The sequence below is a fragment of the Xiphophorus couchianus genome, chromosome 17 (assembly GCF_001444195.1).
Source record: "Xiphophorus couchianus chromosome 17, X_couchianus-1.0, whole genome shotgun sequence".
Taxonomy (NCBI): domain Eukaryota; kingdom Metazoa; phylum Chordata; class Actinopteri; order Cyprinodontiformes; family Poeciliidae; genus Xiphophorus; species Xiphophorus couchianus.
In genome coordinates this window covers 5110768-5122875 of record NC_040244.1, presented here as the reverse complement: position 1 = coordinate 5122875, position 12108 = coordinate 5110768, and the positions used below count along the sequence as shown (strand labels likewise).

The 12108-nt window shown below is 38.7% G+C and overlaps 1 protein-coding gene and 1 pseudogene across 12 annotated transcripts in view; both read left to right on the top strand.

Annotated features, from left to right (window-relative positions):
• The first annotated feature begins 2339 nt into the window (after window positions 1-2339).
• LOC114160650 (E3 ubiquitin-protein ligase TRIM39-like) lies at window positions 2340-6655 on the top strand (annotated as a pseudogene).
• Window positions 6656-8531: 1876 nt separating this feature from the next.
• The window catches only part of LOC114160803 (ELKS/Rab6-interacting/CAST family member 1-like), a 127762-nt gene continuing 124185 nt past the window's right edge, over window positions 8532-12108 (top strand). For 6 of the 12 annotated variants that reach the window (XR_003598857.1, XM_028043611.1, XM_028043613.1 and 3 more), the window contains exon 1: window positions 8533-8771. The gene's annotated coding sequence lies outside the window, so the exon portion shown is untranslated. Of the gene's footprint in view, window positions 8772-12108 lie in introns of all 12 variants that reach the window. The other 6 variants (XR_003598858.1, XM_028043618.1, XM_028043617.1 and 3 more) reach the window with 2 other exon arrangements.

Below are 12108 nucleotides of genomic sequence, written 5' to 3'. Positions count from 1 at the left end.
GCATTTATTTCAAAACATGCACCATAATTAGAAAACATTTTTCAACGTAGAATAACGTTGAAAACAAATTCAGGGTTTGAATTTGCCATGAGATGATCACGTGACCAGCTCAGCCAGTCAGGTGCAGGTGACCGGTCCGCACAGTTCTATTTACATACAGTATTTGAATGTAGGTCCTTTTACTTTTTAGTCTTGTTGCTGATTGGCTCAGCTGGTCATTGGTCATCTCACGTCACAGAATGACGTCAATGACCGACTGAACCAGAGTCTTTGAATGTAGGCCCTCTGCTATCATTTAGTCACTAATCATTTTCTTTTGCAGGTAACGTGGACAAAACCCTTCAAATATAAATGATCCTTTCTCTCTTTAAGAGAGAGAAGTTAAAGATTTATAAACTCTCTACCTTCATAGAGAGAGTTCATATGTCTTTATATATACATATATATATGGTCATATATATATATATATATATATATATATATATATATATATATATATGGAGAGAGAGAGAGAGAGAGAGAGAGCTCTAGATCTAGATCTATATATATCTATCTAGAATGTTATGCACTCTAACTGGATATACTGCAGAAAAAATACACTTGTTCTGTACAGTGTTGACTAGTTAGACATAGTTCATTCATGCATTTCAAATAAGTAACATTTAATAATGAAGCAACTGTTTATATTCATGGAAATTATTATCAGGACCTTGGCATAATAATTGACAAAGTAAGTGTTGTGCATTATAACATCTTTACGACAAACCAGTTCACAGCAAATTGGTCATTATTCATCATGTAGTTGTCAACAGACTTCCTGCAGCTCATATAAACATTTTAGAATGGACAACCGTTTTTGTTTATAAGATGTGCTCTAAATGATTAGTATTGTTTTGAATACACATATTAATACGTGGACCACTTCGTGGTTGTTCTGCAACATTTCCAGCAAATAAGTTTTGCCACGGTGTCGTGTGTGACGCTTGTTCATTCAACCATCAGTATGATTTCATTTCTTTGCTCTTTTGTCAAATGCATCTTCTTGGGTATATAAAAAATATACATTTTACATTTTCCTGTGTATGGAGACGTATTTCTCACCCCGTATGTGTCCCCCCTCCCACGTGTCATGTGACCATAATCACATGACACAGACCCCCTAACAGGCCTTTAAATAACAACCTGGCACTAAAAATGTCCTAGGATACTAAATGTAATAATTATCATTGGCAAGTTTTTCATTCACAAATGTCATTTTCTTAAAGCCAAACCATCTTTCCCCATTTTTCACCAGGAACTCTGCCACCTCTTCTTATCTCTAAAATTCATGGACAAAGAAGAAGATGCAGAACTGTATAATATGATAAACAATTTGAAACTAATGAAAAACCCCTAATGTTTTGGGGGTTTTTTTGTTTTGTTCTTTTGTTCTTTCTGTAAGTATGGAAGCAACCTGGGTTAGCTTCTTCAAATTTTTCAGGTTTGTGTACATCTGATGCCAATATTGTTTGTTGTACATGATGGTAATAATGAAAAAAATATGTATAGATCTGTATATATATAGATCTGCATAGATCTATATATACATATATATATATACATATATATATATATATGACCATATATATATGTATATATAAAGACATATGAACTCTCTCTATGAAGGTAGAGAGTTTATAAATCTTTAACTTCTCTCTCTTAAAGAGAGAAAGGATCATTTATATTTGAAGGGTTTTGTCCACGTTACCTGCAAAAGAAAATGATTAGTGACTAAATGATAGCAGAGGGCCTACATTCAAAGACTCTGGTTCAGTCGGTCATTGACGTCATTCTGTGACGTGAGATGACCAATGACCAGCTGAGCCAATCAGCAACAAGACTAAAAAGTAAAAGGACCTACATTCAAATACTGTATGTAAATAGAACTGTGCGGACCGGTCGCCTGCACCTGATTGGCTGAGCTGGTCACGTGATCATCTCATGGCAAATTCAAACCCTGAATAACACGTCATAGAATGACGTCAATGACCGGCTGAACCAGAGTCTTTGAATGTAGACCCTCTGCTTTCATTTGGTCACTAATCTTTTTGCTTTTGTCTTGCAGGCTAACGTTTGTAAGAACGAACCAGTTAGGCAGGATAGATGATCATTTCTGTCTCTTACCTCTCGGTTTGTCCCTCTAACTTTTTACATGGAGGTTGAAACTGAGGGTTCGTTCACAAGTGTTGCCACGCGAGACGGAAAAGAAAAGCATTAGTGCCGGGGCTTTCTTTAAAGACTTTGTCTTTTAAAAAAGCATTTTTTATAGACAAAGACTTAGTCTTTAAAAAAATACTTTATGTAAATGTCTCTCTGTCTGTAGTGGATCCTGTTTTATTCTAAATACTCTGTTTAGAGAAGGGAATTAGCATGTAGACTACAAGAAAACAAATTAAATGTGCCAGACATTTTGGACAGAAATTCTAAATCTAAATATTTTTGTTCTTTAATGAATTACCTTAAGAAAACGAAATTGATAGAAATTATATACGTTTTATTTATTTATTTTTGTGGTAGAATATATATGTAGCATCCCGATCCACACTCCATTCCAGTAGATGGCGGTAATGCACATCAATAAGTTTCTTGCCAATGGCCATAAAAGAAGAAGAAGAAGTTTTTTTTGTTTTGTTTTTTTCCCGGGAGAGGAGGAGGCGGGCAGGGAAATGAAACCTACATGTCTGAAACTTTTCTTATTCAAAGGACGAGCCGTTCAGCAGGTATTAAACCCGGTTTGTTTGGCTCTAATTTTAGAAAGAGTAAAAGTAAACATAGTTGTTTGAAGTTAGCTAAAGATCCGCACGGATTGAAAAGATAAGATGATACTGAACTGTAATGACAGATCCAGAGACTGTAAACACTTTTCGCAAAATGAAAAACTATCTGACTTTGCAAAAATAACTTAGGAGAATTTTAAAAGTGATCATGAGGACAAACTGTTTTAGTTTTGCGATTAATTTCTCTGCAAATCGACACAAAACTGTGTATTTCTGAGCTTTGGAACAAGAACTAGGAGTCAGCCACATTTTTTTCTATCTCAGAAGGTTTTGTAAGGACACAAATCCCCAAGTTAGCCGATATAAAGTGTTTTGACAACTTAATGAATGCCAGATCGAATACATAATATAAACGTAGCAACATCTATAATCTGTTACAGAAGGCAATAAAGTAATCTTCGTAACATGGAGATAAGATATAATTGTAATGTATACAAACTGTTCCTTAGCACTTACAAAGCTGTAAATTGTAGATTTAAAGTGAAATTACTTACATTAACTACAGCAGGAAGGGTTAATTAGGTTAATAAAGTTATCAATTAATTAGTCTTAAAATCCTGTGAACATATGTTTATCTTCTTCCAGCTTTCTAACTTTTTTTTGTCACTCTTAAATGTTTTAGATCACCAAAGTTTTAATATTAGACATAAATAACCCGAGTCCTGTGTGACAAAAGTTATTGTCTCCAGAAAGGTTATAAGTTGTTTAAGCCTCACTGTAGCAACAACTGCATCAAGTGTTTGCCATACGTGACAATCACTTTTATTTTCTTTTTCTGTTTTAGCTGTGGAGGAATTTTGATTTCAATTGAGTCATAGAAAGTTTCTGAACTACAGAATCAAGATTAACATCTAGATGGACTTTACCTTTTATCTGTGAATAAACTCAACTTTCCAAAATGTGATAAATTCACGAGTTAGTGACACAGGTCAATTCTTTTTCACATAGGACTGAATTGGTATGGATCACTGTTTCCCCCCTAAAAATATAAAATTATCATCTAAAACATGCATTTTTACACAAGTTTATCTTTTTCACACATTAAATTTTGTTTGACGATCTGAAACAAAATTTTGGAGATTCATTCTTCTGTATTTTCTATGGTAGGGCAAAGCAAAAAGAGCGTCAGCAGTGCACTCATAAAGCATTCATTTCAAAATTCTTAATGCATTTTATCCTTTCCAGACATGGCCTCAGCTTGCAGCATCCTGTCTGAAGAACAGGTCCTGTGTTCAATCTGTCTGGGTGAGTTCAATGAGCCCGTCTCCACTCCGTGTGGACACAACTTCTGCAAGGGCCGCATCACCCAGTCCTGGAACAGTCAGGACAATGCACAGTGTCAACTCTCTAAGAGAAGGTTGGGTAATAAACCAAAGCTCAAGGTCAACACAGAATTCAGAGACGTGGTGGAGCATTTCAACTGCATGAGAGTACAGGATGGACCTAAGATCGTCGCCAACCAGGAGAGGTCCCCTGTGACGTCTGCACCAAACCGAAGCTCAAAGCCCACAAGACGTGCCTGGTGTGTTTGGCCTCATATTGTGAGCCACATCTGGAGTCCCACCAGAACCTGACGAAGCACAAGCTGATCGATCCTGTGTCCAACCTGGAGGACAGGGTGTGCAAGAAGCACGACAAGATGCTGGAGCTCTTCTGCCGCAGGGACCAGCAGTGTGTTTGCATAATGTGTTTGAACGACGACAACACGGGCCACGAGGCGCGCCTTCAAAGAAAGGAGAGGCATGTACGAGAACGTGACCTCTGAGATGAAAAAGTCAGAGAACTCCAAATCAGAGAGTGTTAAAAATATCAGACACTTTGTAGAACAGAGCAGGGAAACTACAGTGGGTGAGATCAGAGAAACTGTACAAATTTTAACTGCTTTTGTTGCCTCTGCACAAAAATATCAGGGTGAGCTGGTTGAAGCAATTGAGCAGAAGCAGAAAGACATAGAGAAACAAGCTGAAGATCAGACAACTCTGCTGGAGCAAGGCATTTCTGATGTGAGAAGACTAAGATGCGACATCGAACAATTTTTGCAGTCAGAAGACTACCTCAACCTGCTGCAGAACTTCCCATTCAATGTAATGTCTGACATTTTTCATCTGACGGACCAGCCTACTGACTCCATTTTGCGAATGACACAAGACATTCCTGACATTGGTCAGCATGGTCATATAGAGATGGTGAAAAAGTCAATCGGTCAGATTGAAGAAACACTCACAAATGAGATGGAGATGCTGATCCAAAAGGTTAGGTCGTCTGATTCTTGTGAGGCACCTACACAGTCACACGCAGTCGAAAATATGACGGATAACAATTTTCTACCTGAGCTGTGGAGTCAGCCTCAGGACGAGCTGATGAAGATCCAGCAATGTAATGCAGTGGACCTGACTCTGGACCCCTACACAGCCAGCAATTGGCTCAAGGTGTCTGATGATGGGAAGCGACTGACCTTTCGTGGACGTCAGCAGATTTTCTTCTCTTTCTTTGGCAGGCCATTTAAGTACCTTCCTTACATACTGGTAAAGGAGGGGTTTTCGTCAGGCAGGTTCTACTATGAAGTCCAGGTCGGCAGCTGTAACAGATGGCTCTTAGGAGGGAGTGGTCAAAGAGTTTATTAACAGAGAGATTTACTCCATTCCTACCCCTGAGGATGGGGCGTGGATATTAAACACACCGAGCAACATGTTTCTGAACCAAATTCAGACCGTCGGGGTGTTTGTTGACTACGAGGAGGGTAAAGTCTCTTTCTACGATGTGGAAGCCAGGTCTGACATATGCACATTTACAGGAGGTTCATTCAAGGAGACAACACCTCGATCATTTCTTTCCTCAGTGGCAGGTATTTCTTCCATTCACAGACCAAAAATATACCCTGTATTTGGAATATATGATTATTATTATGGGGCTAGTCTTGTTATCACCCCTGTAAGCAAACCTTAAGCTACAGTAAGAGGTACGGGAAAACCTGTCTGACTATAAAGTTCAGAATAATGTGAATCATTCTCTTATTTTTGCCAGATGGCCTATCAGTCTGAAAATGAGTCGCTGTTTGTTGTGCATTTTCTGCAATACTCAAATCTGACCACTAAGTGGCACTAATGTTTAATAAATATTCAACTCCATTACTAAGGCATCAGTTCATCGGGTCCCTCACAGCTTAGGAACAAATACCAAATATCTGCAGATAAAGAATAGATGAAGATCACAAGCTTTTTATTTAACCAGACTAATATTACAGATATTTTTTCTCCACACTATAGCCACATACCTTAATGCATTTTTTGGAGATTTCAGGTGCTGGATTAAAACAAAGTGTGACATGGATTTCTTATTGGGACAGAGCTACCTCTTTCTGTGGAAATACATGTTTACACGCTTGCTGTTATTTGCAGATTTTTTCTGCACACTTTTTATTTCTAAAAACATTTCTGCTGCTATTTGCACCTTTTTTTTTCTCGCTTTTTGTAGTTTGTCTGTTTTTTTATGCACCATTACACACGTTTTGTACATTTTTAATGACCCTATGCAGTTGCACATTTGTTTTAATCTGAGTATGCTGATTTTGACCCATTTAATCCCGCCGGCAACAATTGTTGCCAGACATTTTTTCTAACTTCTGGAAGCTCTAGAACAATTGTTTTGACTTTTGGCAGCTAATTGAAGTTTTAGAATAAAATAATAATGTGTCTACTCTAAGCAATACCAATTTCATGCATCTAGTGTGAAAGGTCACATGACCAGACCTCTTTACTTCCTGCCTGTAACGCTGGAGGTATAAATGTCAGTCACAAACCTGTACAAGAGGAAGTCAGTAAAATATTTAAATAAACAAATATAAATTAAATATTTTGAACATATGTTCTTTAAAGTGTCTTCTACTGATATATAAAGAAAACTGTATCCCTTCATTCATCTTTTGATCATAAGAAGAGCCAATATAAGCATGGCAACAATTGTTGGCGCTAGCATAATACATAGACGGCACTATTCTATGTGTCCATAGCTTTTTATTCTGTTTATTCTATAAGCCTTGCTGTTCCACACAGCTTAAAACTGCAAGATGAAATATCTTTCATCTTGCTGATGAATTTCCCCACAGTGGGACAATGAATTATATTTCTACTGCATTCGAAATGAGGCCTACAATGGGATAGTTTGTCTGATTTATGTATTTTACAATTGTTTATTAAATTGCTTTTATTAAAATTTTACTTAAGCATGTCAAATTCTCTCCTTTTATCCTGATATTCTTACTCATAAAGAGAATATTTTGCTGATGCCATACTTGTATCCATGACTGAGATCACTATTTTAGATTGGAATACTTAAATCGTGACAGAAATTAAAGAAGCACATCCAGCAGACAGAAGTTCCCACTTCTGGTTAAATTAGTGGACACGGATTTAGAAAATTGCAGCGGCCCACCTCCACTGATGTGTTTTTCTCAAGGGGAACTTAAGCCAGTGGGTTATTTTTACCTCTGCTTTCTGACTGACTGGCGCCGAGGGAACTGGGACACTGTAAATGTTTGACTCTGTGTCTCTCTGACGAAGGTCAACGTCTGGTTTTTGTTAGGATGATGGATAATTGTGTGGATTAGAGACATAATCCCAAAATAAGCCCAATTTGCTCTTCAAATACTCTGAATCGGGCAAACACATGCAACATCTGATGTGTAGCTTGGGAGCATCATAGTTAAAGTCAGTTAAATACATTTTTGGAGAGAAAATGAAAGCAGTTTAATGCATGATTTTGGATTTGACAAAAAAAAATATCCTTAAACTTTTCTCAGTCTAAAGTGATTGCATGAGACATTTATGAATTTCTGAATATGTGACAGAGATGAAAACATTCATCTGAGGCTGAAGGTTAATGTTAATGCCACTGGTATTGCTTTCTGGGCATGATGTCACAAATAATATCCATCACCAATGAACCGTGATGCCTGCTTTTGTAAAGGCCATCTCTTCTGATGCTGTTTGTACCACTGGAAGATGTTTTAACAGCAGAGATTATTAGTTGAGATTATATTAATTTAGCAGTTAATGATGAGATTTTTTGTTGTTGTTTTTGTTGGCTTTGGAGCCAAGTCAGATCATAATTATAAAGCTGACAGAAGCTTTGTAAAAATCCATCATTGCTCTCATATTTTCCTAAAAGTTAGGTTTTGCACTAATCTGTCTGTTTTAAGAGCTGTCATTTTAAAATTTGGATTATAGTGGCGAGCACGACACCCAGTGGAACCACTGGTTGGAGTGGGAGCTCGTGCATCAAGAGGGGTTCGTGTCCGAGGCGCGCGCTCCATCTTCCTGACGTCACGGGAGTGCCAGAGCAGGAAAGCAACGGGGAACAGTGATGGGAATTCCACCTCTTTTCCGGGATCCGTATTATTTGGCTAGGTTCAACATGAACGAAACTTAAAAAAAAATTTTTTAGTCCTGAACAACTCATTAAAATCAGGTTTTGACACTAAAATAATGCAATAAAACATCAATGCAAAAAAGCTGATTATTTAAAAATTTATACTAAGCTATGTATCACAATATTTGTACCAATTATTTGATCAATTTGACAGCATCAAATATGTTTACCTACAAAATGCAGGCGCAATTTCTGCTTCCTCTATCATCTGGATTCATACCGTTCTCCACTGTATGAATGCAAAGCCTTCCCAAAATGAGCTAGCAATTAGAGCTGGCTCAGCGATGGGCGGCGCATCACTAGCGGGGAAGAGCTGGCAAAGACGGAAAAGAGGGAACGATAGGCTGGAGACAGGGAGACAGACACGGAAAACGGGGAGACAGCCCTTAAAGACAGCTTCAGGTCATACCTGGGATTCAGCTGCGCTCCGAGGCGACACTTTGATGGCTGACAGCGGCAGAAAAACTGAAGATCTGTGACTGGCCTTTTTTTTTCTTCTTTCGCAACGAGCGGGTCAACACAGCCGCAGTGAGTACTGAAACTTAGCGGGCAGTCTGAAGCGGTGTGCCTATCCACGGGCACGTTTCATTACACAACCCGACAGGTGTGTTTGTGTGTGGGGTTGTCTGTAAGTCATGCCGCCTCCTTCTCGCTCAGAATAACGGGGACGTCGGGATAAATTTAATGAAAAATTGATGGCCGCAGCGGTTTCGGGTCAGCTGAGAGCAGAGGCTCTGTGACAGACAGTGTGTGGAGTCATTCAGCTAAATATTGTACATGCAGCTACAGGCTTCCCCCGGCACAACAAGCTAATAACACCCCGTCTTGTCTCTCCATGCCTCTAAAGGCGATTATCTGCTGGCTGCACATGAAGCTGCTGACAGACTGAGAGCTACATTTGCACCACCTATGAGTCACTTATCAATAACTATAAGTTGCTTCTCCTGTCTGGACCTTATCAGCGGAGATGTTGCACATCAAGCAACTTCAAGTAGTGATTGTATTGTCAAATCAACTTGTGCAAAACCCTAAAATCTGATATGATTGTGTTGATCTGGGCAGGGTGGTGGAGCCATGGTTTCCTACTGGTTCCGCCCGCCCACAGCTTCATTTCGTGGCACCACCCCTGCAACATCCAGTCAGGGAACTGAGCTGCTTCCTTCCACTGAAGTTTCTGTAAACACTGGACAGATTTACAGCGCCTTGCACAAGACCGTCACACCCCGTTAACTTTCCCACGTTTTGTTTGCAAACTTTAATGCATCTGAGTGGGATTTTGAAGGGAGGTGAGGATGGTTTTCCACAATGTGCTGAATCCACCCAAGTCAATACTTTGTAGAACTCCACAACTCCCCGTGTGTTTTTCTAGCAGGCGTTTTCTAGAAAGTTGTTGGAGCAGAGACGCGTCCAGAACCTGCTGGACATCAAGCTGCTGTGATGCAGAGCCAACTGTCGCTGCAGGTCTTTCTGTGTTTATTCATTCTTCTTTGTAAAGAAATGAACTCAGTCGGGTGCAGAGAGATGCTTGTTTTCCTTCCCCTTAAAAATGATACACAACAAAAATAATTACGAGGCGAATTTATTAGTTTGTACCTGTAGCGTGATTAAGTGCAGAACGTCCGCGCAGCCTTAAAAAGTCTTAAATGTATTTATCTAAAATTGAGGCGAATTTCTTAAATTTACTTTTAAAAAGGTAAGTTGGCATTTAATATGTTAATCATAGGACTATTTAATCTCGTAAATTGTAAGTATTTTTATTTCTTGCGGGAGTTTGAGGAGCATTCTGCGGATGCTACCGCTAACTACACTTTTTAGCTAGCTAGCAGGCTAGCTTTTTGCTAGGCTATCGCCAGTTGGCTGGACACAGTTCGTATGTTTCTGTGGAGATATAGGTCTTAAATTCAATTCATAATGGTCTTAAAAAGTTTTAAATTGGAGTTGGTGAAACGCACAGGAACTCTGAAGTGAAAAAGTTTATTTTGCAGAGTACTGTAAATGTCCACACTATCCACAAACTTATGCAACATCTGAGGAGAAGTCCCACATCAAAGGTTATTGAAATCCCTCCAGGCCTTCGTGGTTTTACATTAACATGATGGACCTGAAGTAGAGAGAATCTTCTTCAAACAGTGTCTAAAAATATATTTTTACTAGTCAGGCAGACGGCTTGAGGTCCCTTCAGTCAGTCGGGAAACACTTGTTCATATTAGTTAATTTTTTCCCTTGATGTGATGAGAATTGCTCCGAAAAAGTCTGGGTCACCTTCACCTCTTGGTTTCCTCCTGTTTAACCTGGCAAGTTGACTGTGCAAACACATTCCTATCCCTATAACAGGCCTGGAGGAGTTCGGCTCTCCCTCTTGCTCTCGCCTGGATTAGTTTTGCACTTCCCTGCTTTTGTGTTAATTATCAAGTCTCAGCAGTACGTTTGCTTTTGTTTCCCTTTTTGCTCTGGAAAACAGCAGCCAGGATTAGATAAGCAGAATGTGGATCAGTGCATAGATATAAAAAGGTGACGTGTCGTGTGAACCTTTGATTATACGGGTGTTTTGCTTGCATCATGAGTTCACTTCCTGTTGTCCACAGTAGCCTGGAACTGATCCTATCTGTTCGTTATCGGTGCTGTGCTCTCCTGTGTTTATACCTCCTACTGCAGACAGAGCTGTGCAGACTGAAGAGAAAAACCTAACACAGACTGTTGGACGTATGTGAAAAGAGTTTATAACTTACTTAAATCAACACAATTTTCACAATTTCATCAATTAAAACAAACCGACCAGGAGTGTTTGATGCCTTTAAACTTTAAAATTATGGCTCTAAAATATATGAGCAAGTTTAGGCAAGTTGTTATTTTCTGGTAACTATTTTTCCTATTTTACTTAGATTGTCTTTCCTACTGTGAGGAGGGGTAGAGAGAAAATAATCATATTTACTTCCAGAAACAGGAAGTCGTGATTTACTAAATGTTTTTAGATACTCTGATAGACTTAAAGAGGTTTATTATACTTTTTAATTGTTAATTTCAAAAGAATTTTTGAGGGGGTCAATAACTGAGGCAGTTGGGGATTGTATTAGATACATTTATGCTGTCATTTAAAGCCAGTTTTTGTTTTTGTAACTTTGAGTGAACTAAAATTAGATGTAGAATTTTTCAACATTTTTCAGTTTAGGATTATGCTGCTGCATTAAAATATGAATTTACTTTTAGACTTTTGTCACCCAGATACTATTCACCCAGAATGCTATTCATAACTCGGTCCAAGTTCGAAAAGTTTGGATTTTGGTGCATAACTCAGCAGCAAACTGTCATAATGATTTGCCTTCAGTGTTGTGCCCTTACACAGAGAGGGCCTGGAATGACGCCCAATCACAAACGCTTACAGCCAAACAGCAAAATCTCTCTTCACTTCACTTCAATTTGCAGCTGTGCTAAATAAATCCCAGTCTGCTCAAACACTGACATGGTGGGAATCTGCACTGGGGCTCATTTTGTGAAGACAATGGATGAATGAAGTAGATTCAAGTATCCGACAATTAATACAGACTTTTTAAAGCACTTAAAAAATAATCTGGTTGGTGCTTAAAGAATTTTGGGAAAGTTTGGGAAGCTGAAATACCTAAGGGCAATGCTACTTGCCACATTTGGTTTGTTTGGTGAAACATAAATTGCAGACCCAACCCGGGTTGACTGTTATTTACAAAGCAACTGATCCAGCAGTGCAATTTATCTTTCTCTGTATCCCATTTTCCCCCCAGTGCAACACTCTGATTAATTGAAAAAGCTTCATCTGTCAACATCTGCTGTTTTTGGCAATGAACCAGTTTAGCTTTATTTTCTTAATGACTAGAAAACATCTTAATGCACT